At 44.8% G+C, this 8,545-nt stretch overlaps 7 non-coding genes across 7 annotated transcripts; all 7 read right to left on the bottom strand.

Moving 5' to 3' along the window:
- Positions 1-946: 946 nt before the first annotated feature.
- On the bottom strand, positions 947-1,064 carry LOC130394330 (5S ribosomal RNA). Its single transcript, XR_008897499.1, has one exon. It is a non-coding gene; the product is annotated as a 5S ribosomal RNA (ribosomal RNA).
- A 1,189-nt stretch (positions 1,065-2,253) lies between these two features.
- LOC130396463 (5S ribosomal RNA) lies at positions 2,254-2,372 on the bottom strand. Its single transcript, XR_008899099.1, has one exon. It is a non-coding gene; the product is annotated as a 5S ribosomal RNA (ribosomal RNA).
- Positions 2,373-4,103: 1,731 nt separating this feature from the next.
- LOC130395386 (5S ribosomal RNA) lies at positions 4,104-4,224 on the bottom strand. Its single transcript, XR_008898448.1, has one exon. It is a non-coding gene; the product is annotated as a 5S ribosomal RNA (ribosomal RNA).
- A 527-nt stretch (positions 4,225-4,751) lies between these two features.
- On the bottom strand, positions 4,752-4,870 carry LOC130395492 (5S ribosomal RNA). Its single transcript, XR_008898543.1, has one exon. It is a non-coding gene; the product is annotated as a 5S ribosomal RNA (ribosomal RNA).
- Positions 4,871-7,065: 2,195 nt separating this feature from the next.
- On the bottom strand, positions 7,066-7,184 carry LOC130399548 (5S ribosomal RNA). Its single transcript, XR_008902056.1, has one exon. It is a non-coding gene; the product is annotated as a 5S ribosomal RNA (ribosomal RNA).
- Positions 7,185-7,713: 529 nt separating this feature from the next.
- Positions 7,714-7,832, bottom strand: LOC130395544 (5S ribosomal RNA). The gene has a single exon (XR_008898591.1). It is a non-coding gene; the product is annotated as a 5S ribosomal RNA (ribosomal RNA).
- Positions 7,833-8,361: 529 nt separating this feature from the next.
- LOC130394486 (5S ribosomal RNA) lies at positions 8,362-8,480 on the bottom strand. The gene has a single exon (XR_008897639.1). It is a non-coding gene; the product is annotated as a 5S ribosomal RNA (ribosomal RNA).
- Positions 8,481-8,545: the final 65 nt, after the last annotated feature.

Below are 8,545 nucleotides of genomic sequence, written 5' to 3'. Positions count from 1 at the left end.
CAGAGAATGGGTGGTGATTTTTTGACGTCCTCCCATGATCTGAAGTGAGCGTAGCGTTGTTTGGTGGGTGAAAGTTTAAGAACTGTACAAATCTGTCGGTTCAGGCTCTCTGGTGCTCCCTGCTGGCAGCTATCACTATACTGTGCCGTCATGTGTGCGACAAAAATAGTTTGGAGAGACGTTGTGCAGTTTTTGTATGTGCTTAAATGCCTCCAAAGCGTGTTGCAGTGTAAACATCACAGGTCACGGTACCCACGGTAGATCACCCCGGATCAGGAGCTCGAGGGTCGAAAAGAAAAGCCTACAGCACCTGGATTACCACAGGCGGTCTCCACATCCAAGTACTACCAGCCCCGACCCTGTCTTAGCTTCCGAGATCAGACGCGCGTCAGGCGTGTTCAGGGTGTATGGCCGTAAGCAATTAGTGCAGGCGCAAACCAGGTTTTATACAGTAGCACATAAGGAGTGAGAAAGCTGCTGAGGCTCTGACGTTACACCTTTACAAAAACAATGCATTAGTTAGATATAAACGGCAGTAATTGATTCAGTAGGAACTCCTTATCCATGTAAACGATCATTGTGACATCTGAATTCATTAATTATCTGAAATACACTGCGTGTACGTGTGATGTTAAATGTTGAACCAAGGTTAACGGTTAAAGTGTCAGAGAATGGGTGGTGATTTTTTGACGTCCTCCCATGATCTGAAGTGAGCGTGCGTGTTTGTGTTGGTGAAAGTTTAAGAAATGTACAACTGTCGGTTCAGCTCTCTGGTGCTCCCTGCTGCCAGTATCACTATACTGTCCTCATGTTTCACAAAATAGTTTTGAGAGACGTTGTCAGTTTTGTATGTTGCTTAAATCCTCCAAAGCGGTTGGCAGTAAACATCAGGTCACGGTACGCCACGGTAGGCCACGGAGTCAATGAGCTCGAGTTGAAAAAGAAAAGCTTACAGCACCTGGTATTCCCAGGCGGTCTCCCATCCAAGTACTAACCAGGCCCGACCCTGCTTAGCTTCCGAGATCAGACGAGATCGGGCGTGTTCAGGGTGGTATGCCGTAAGCAATTAGTGCAGGCGCAAAAACCAGGTTTTATACAGTAGCACATAAGGAGTGAGAAAGCTGCTGAGGCTCGACGTTACACTTTTACAAAAACAATCATTAGTTAGATATAACGGCAGTAATTGATTCAGTAGGACTCCTTATCCATGTAAACGATCATTGTGACATCTGAATTCATTAAATTATCTGAAATACACTGCGTGTGCGTGTGATGTTAAATGTTTGAAACCAAGGTTAACGGTTAAAGTGTCAGAGAATGGGTGGTGATTTTTGACGTCCTCCCATGATCTGAAGTGAGCGTGCGTGTTTGTGTTGGTGAAAGTTTAAGAAATGTACAACTGTCGGTTTCAGCTCTCTGGTGCTCCCTGCTGGCAGTATCACTATACTGTCCCTCATGTTTCAACAAAAATAGTTTTGAGGAGACGTTTGTCAGTTTTTGTATGTTGCTTAAATCCTCCAAAGCGGTTGGCAGTAAACATCAGGTCACGGTACGCCACGGTAGGCCACGGAGTCAATGAGCTCGAGTTGAAAAAGAAATAGCTTACGCACCTGGCTATTCCCAGGCGGTCCTGCCATCCAAGTACTAACCAGGCCCGACCCTGCTTAGCTTCCCGAGATTCAGACGAGATCGGGCCGTGTTCAGGGGTGGTATGGCCGTAAGCAATTAGTGCAGGCGCAAAACCAGGTTTTATACAGTAGCACATAAGGAGTGAGAAAGCTGCTGAGGCTTCGACGTTACACTCTTTACAAAAACAATCATTAGTTAGATATAAACGGCAGTAATTGATTCAGTAGGACTCCTTATCCATGTAAACGATCATTGTGACATCTGAATTCATTAATTATCTGAAATACACTGCGTGTGCGTGTGATGTTAAATGTTTGAACCAAGGTTAACGGTTAAAGTGTCAGAGAATGGGTGGTGATTTTTTGACGTCCTCCCATGATCTGAAGTGAGCGTGCGTGTTTGTGTTGGTGAAAGTTTAAGAAATGTACAACTGTCGGTTCAGCTCTCTGGTGCTCCCTGCTGGCAGTATCACTATACTGTCCTCATGTTTCACAAAAATAGTTTTGAGAGACGTTGTCAGTTTTTGTATGTTGCTTAAATCCTCCAAAGCGGTTGGCAGTAAACATCAGGTCACGGTACGCCACGGTAGGCCACGAGTCAATGAGCTCGAGTTGAAAAAGAAAAAGCTTACAGCACCTGGTATTCCCAGGCGGTCTCCCATCCAAGTACTAACCAGGCCCGACCCTGCTTAGCTTCCGAGATCAGACGAGATCGGGCGTGTTCAGGGTGGTATGGCCGTAAGCAATTAGTGCAGGCGCAAAACCAGGTTTTATACAGTAGCACATAAGGAGTGAGAAAGCTGCTGAGGCTCGACGTTACACTTTTACAAAAACAATCATTAGTTAGATATAAACGGCAGTAATTGATTCAGTAGGACTCCTTATCCATGTAAACGATCATTGTGACATCTGAATTCATTAATTATCTGAAATACACTGCGTGTGCGTGTGATGTTAAATGTTTGAACCAAGGTTAACGGTTAAAGTGTCAGAGAATGGGTGGTGATTTTTTGACGTCCTCCCATGATCTGAAGTGAGCGTGCGTGTTTGTGTTGGTGAAAGTTTAAGAAATGTACAACTGTCGGTTCAGCTCTCTGGTGCTCCCTGCTGGCAGTATCACTATACTGTCCTCATGTTTCACAAAAATAGTTTTGAGAGACGTTGTCAGTTTTTGTATGTTGCTTAAATCCTCCAAAGCGGTTGGCAGTAAACATCAGGGCCCTGTACCACGAAGCTCGCTTAGAGGGTTAGCGAGGTATGTTGAGCTCCAAGCCTGGGTTAGTTGTACCACGAAAGTCGATCTCTTTTAGCGTCGCTGTATCACCATGGTGACTTATGCTCGCAACCAAACCTGGTCGGGAGCAGTTTTTCGGCTTAGTCTAGCCGAAGATCGGCTACTTAAATCGGCGTGCGCAGCTTCCTAGCCCCTCCTCTGACAATGGCGTCACCATTTCTGGGTGTTCCCGTGGACCTCTGCGCATTTCTCGTACAGGCGTCTCTCCGGAGACAGAGGGTTTTACGGGACAGAACCGATTCCCTGGCATTGTCTGACGATATTCAGATTTTAGACTTTATTGTCATTGTGCAAACAACGAAATTGGGGTTCTTCATGAGAGATACAGATTCTCATAAGAGGGTGTTCGTTATTTGATCGTCCTTTTGGACCTTATGTAGACAATGCTTACTGTTGCGCATTGTGTCTCCGTGACAGAGTGCTAGAGTGGAGGTTGCGCGTCAGTCTTGAATATCTGCGGGGGGTTCGACTCCCAAGTGACGCGAATTTATGTGAAGCTTAAAAAGTCCCAATTATCATGCATATGGAATGCTTATTCACTAAAGCTTATGGAATTATATTTGTGCTTATTTCGAACTTGAACCCATATTTTAAAGGCCGTGCTGGCACCACATCTATGGGGGTAAAATGCATGATGATAGACCGGCGAATTTGAACCCCGGTCGCTGGCGTTCGGGTCTTATACTAATCCACTACGCTACAGCCGCTACCTTCGGCGGTTGAAAACATGCGATACATTTCTTACATAGGGTGTATTTAAAGTGAATTCCCTAAATGATAGAATAAGGCAGGATGGACGTTGCTTATGCATTTTTAAATCATCATCATTCTATTTGGATTAATGGCGAACAATTCTGCATTTGGCATAGTATTTTACAGACAATATGCAGAATCTTTTCACTTATACGCATATAGACTGCTTGATCTATCGTAAAGGTGAGAAAAATGACGCAAAAAACGCCCCTTTCACGTGAACGCGCACTGAACCAAAAGCGGAAAACCTGGTTCAACTAATTGAATCTAAAGTGAGCTTCGTGGTACCATTTAACTCTGATTGCGAGTTGCGGCTCTGTCGAGCCAGGTTTTCCCAAGAAAGCCTGGGTATGTTCAGCGAGCTTCGTGGTATAGGGCACAGGTCATGGTACGCCACGGAGTCAATGAGCTCGAGTTGAAAAAGAAAAAGCTTACAGCACCTGGTATTTCACCGGACGGTCTCCCATCCAAGTACTAACCAGGCCCGACCCTGCTTAGCTTCCGAGATCAGACGAGATCGGGCGTGTTCAGGGTGGTATGGCCGTAAGCAATTAGTGCAGGCGCAAACCAGGTTTTATACAGTAGCACATAAGGAGTGAGAAAGCTGCTGAGGCTCGACGTTACACTTTTACAAAAACAATCATTAGTTAGATATAAACGGCAGTAATTGATTCAGTAGGACTCCTTATCCATGTAAACGATCATTGTGACATCTGAATTCATTAATTATCTGAAATACACTGCGTGTGCGTGTGATGTTAAATGTTTGAACCAAGGTTAACGGTTAAAGTGTCAGAGAATGGGTGGTGATTTTTTGACGTCCTCCCATGATCTGAAGTGAGCGTGCGTGTTTGTGTTGGTGAAAGTTTAAGAAATGTACAACTGTCGTTTCAGCTCTCTGGTGCTCCCTGCTGGCAGTATCACTATACTGTCCTCATGTTTCACAAAAATAGTTTTGAGAGACGTTGTCAGTTTTGTATGTTGCTTAAATCCTCCAAAGCGGTTGGCAGTAAACATCAGGTCACGGTACGCCACGGTAGGCCACGGAGGCAATGAGCTCGAGTTGAAAAAGAAAAATCTTACAGCACCTGGTATTCCCAGGCGGTCTCCCATCCAACTACAAACCAGGCCCGACCCTGCTTAGCTTCCGAGATCAGACGAGATCGGGCATGTTCAGGGTGGTATGGCCGTAATCAATTAGTGCTGGCGCAAAACCAGGTTTTATACAGTAGCACATAAGGAGTGAGAAAGCTGCTGAGGCTCAACGTTACACTTTTACAAAAACAATCATTAGTTAGATATAAACGGCAGTAATTGATTCAGTAGGACTCCTTATCCATGTAAACGATCATTGTGACATCTGAATTCATTAATTATCTGAAATACACTGCGTGTGCGTGTGATGTTAAATGTTTGAACCAAGGTTAACGGTTAAAGTGTCAGAGAATGGGTGGTGATTTTTTGACGTCCTCCCATGATCTGAGGGGTGTTCCACGAACGGAGGTTTAACAAACACTGAGTTAACGCTGAACTCTAGGTTGATTGACCCTGTGCCGACCAACCCAGAGTTTTCGGTTCCACAGCAGCGGTTATGCATTAGTTCAATCAACTCGGGGTTGGTTAACACAGGGTTGTGCGCGTCCACGCCAAACTTAAAAGACGTGATGTATGGATCATGGAAACCCTGATCGATATGGCGAAACGGGCCGCTTATTTCAATGAAATGGAACTCCAGGTTCTCCTGGAGAGCTATGACGAGGAGAAGGACATTATCACAAGAAAAGGGAACGCTAAAACCTCTGGAACCCGGAGAACCAAAGCCTGGCAGCGGATCGCTGACCGCGTAAATGCGTTAGTTACACGTCAAAAGCATGATCCTTAATATTTGAGCCATCATGAATATATAAATATCCCAGTTAAGCATCTTAAAGATCCTACCACATAACCCCTTTCTTCTAAAACAATATGTACTCCGATTGCTTCCAAGCGGTCAGAGGATTAAGTATAAAATGAAGTATAAAAAACATACAAACTGGTAAGCTTTTCCCACCATCGTATTGGTATACATTTAAATAAGCCACTTTTTTAAGCCAATCGTGAAAAGGCCGACAGTCGGCAGACTGGATCTGGCCCTCAAATTGTCTTGACCCCGGTGGAGGAGCTGTTAATAAACATAAATTCAGGGCGCCCTGGCATGGAGGGGGTACCTGGAGGTACCTACCACCTCAGAGAGTCATGGGCCATACCCCACACTGGTTGAATGTAGGTTTTTTGTGTTTTCTTGTATTTTCGATTTTTTTGCCTTCGAAGTAACACATGCAAACCGTGTGCTTGCCACAGCGCATACTATTCCAAATGTTTCTTTTTTTGGTAACTGGGTAGACAACCTAAAAGTGACAATTCATCAACTTCACAGATCAAGATGGATCAGTGCTTGGAATGAAGCCGCCGGCTACGATCGAACATTCTCCAGTGGATGCAAGTCCGTTAGGACTATTTTATACTTTATGTTGTAAATGCCTCTCGGCATAGTAGGCTACTCAGACAATAGCCTATTGCTCTTGTATGATAGGAGGCCGATACAAATCTTGGATGGGTCATCTGAAACGACCCTGATGTGCTCAGGCATCTCCAGCATTATAGCCTAGATAAAACTACCATTTGAAAAAAACGGAGGGCTACGCAAATAGTCTGGAGTGAACTGAGGCCAGGTCCTCGATTGGTAGTGTTGGCTATCTAAGGCTATTTAAATATATTAAAGATTTGCGCGAGAATCTATATCTCTCCACTCCAGCAAAAAGTAATCCATTAGCCTATGCCAAGATGTCGAGCCGTGGTCTTATCAATCGCTCCCGGTGGATTGCACGTATAATTTGCGCTCTGATATCAGCAGTTCTCTCATCAAAAGGGCATGCCATTGTGAACACATGAAATCTGCGGTGAACGCCGGTTGAAATACCCAAAACCGGGTTATGTTTCAAACTTAACCTGCGCAAAACCTGGTCCGACCAGGTTTGATTCAGAGCATATGTTGCTATAGCAACTAACATACCGTGATCCTTTTGGAACGGAAAACCTAGGGTTACCGAAAACCCTGGGTTAACTTACCCGGTTATGTGATAAAACCGGCTTTGTGGAACACCCCACTGAAGTGAGCGTGCGTGTTTGTGTTGGTGAAAGTTTAAGAAATGTACAACTGTCGGTTCAGCTCTCTGGTGCTCCCTGCTGGCAGTATCACTATACTGTCCTCATGTTTCACAAAAATAGTTTTGAGAGACGTTGTCAGTTTTTGTATGTTGCTTAAATCCTCCAAAGCGGTTGGCAGTAAACATCAGGTCACGGTACGCCACGGTAGGCCACGGAGTCAATGAGCTCGAGTTGAAAAGAAAATGCTTACAGCACCTGGTATTCCCAGGCGGTCTCCCATCCAAGTACTAACCAGGCCCGACCCTGCTTAGCTTCCGAGATCAGACGAGATCGGGCGTGTTCAGGGTGGTATGGCCGTAAGCAATTAGTGCAGGCGCAAAACCAGGTTTTATACAGTAGCACATAAGGAGTGAGAAAGCTGCTGAGGCTCGACGTTACACTTTTACAAAAACAATCATTAGTTAGATATAAACGGCAGTAATTGATTCAGTAGGACTCCTTATCCATGTAAACGATCATTGTGACATCTGAATTCATTAATTATCTGAAATACACTGCGAGAGCGTGTGATGTTAAATGTTTGAACCAAGGTTAACGGTTAAAGTGTCAGAGAATGGGTGGTGATTTTTTGACGTCCTCCCATGATCTGAAGTGAGCGTGCGTGTTTGTGTTGGTGAAAGTTTAAGAAATGTACAACTGTCGGTTCAGCTCTCTGGTGCTCCCTGCTGGCAGTATCACTATACTGTCCTCATGTTTCACAAAAATAGTTTTGAGAGACGTTGTCAGTTTTTGTATGTTGCTTAAATCCTCCAAAGCGGTTGGCAGTAAACATCAGGTCACGGTACGCCACGGTAGGCCACGGAGTCAATGAGCTCGAGTTGAAAAAGAAAAAGCTTACAGCACCTGGTATTCCCAGGCGGTCTCCCATCCAATTACTAACCAGGCCCGACCCTGCTTAGCTTCCGAGATCAGACGAGATGAGGCGTGTTCAGGGTGGTATGGCCGTAAGCAAATAGTGCAGGCGCAAAACCAGGTTTTATACAGTAGCACATAAGGAGTGAGAAAGCTGCTGAGGCTTGACGTTACACTTTTACAAAAACAATCATTAGTTAGATATAAACGGCAGTAATTGATTCAGTAGGACTCCTTATCAATGTAAACGATCATTGTGACATCTGAATTCATTAATTATCTGAAATACACTGCGTGAGCGTGTGATGTTAAATGTTTGAACCAAGGTTAACGGTTAAAGTGTCAGAGAATGGGTGGTGATTTTTTGACGTCCTCCCATGATCTGAAGTGAGCGTGCGTGTTTGTGTTGGTGAAAGTTTAAGAAATGTACAACTGTCGGTTCAGCTCTCTGGTGCTCCCTGCTGGCAGTATCACTATACTGTCCTCATGTTTCACAAAAATAGTTTTGAGAGACGTTGTCAGTTTTTGTATGTTGCTTAAATCCTCCAAAGCGGTTGGCAGTAAACATCAGGTCACGGTACGCCACGGTAGGCCACGGAGTCAATGAGCTCGAGTTGAAAAAGAAAAAGCTTACAGCACCTGGTATTCCCAGGCGGTCTCCCATCCAAGTACTAACCAGGCCTGACCCTGCTTAGCTTCTGAGATCAGACGAGATCGGGCGTGTTCAGGGTGGTATGGCCGTAAGCAATTAGTGCAGGCGCAAAACCAGGTTTTATACAGTAGCACATAAGGAGTGAGAAAGCTGCTGAGG

The sequence above is a fragment of the Gadus chalcogrammus genome, chromosome 12 (assembly GCF_026213295.1).
Source record: "Gadus chalcogrammus isolate NIFS_2021 chromosome 12, NIFS_Gcha_1.0, whole genome shotgun sequence".
Lineage (NCBI taxonomy): Eukaryota > Metazoa > Chordata > Actinopteri > Gadiformes > Gadidae > Gadus > Gadus chalcogrammus.
The sequence above is the reverse complement of the archived record's forward strand: the minus strand, read 5'-3'. Positions and strand labels throughout refer to the sequence as shown.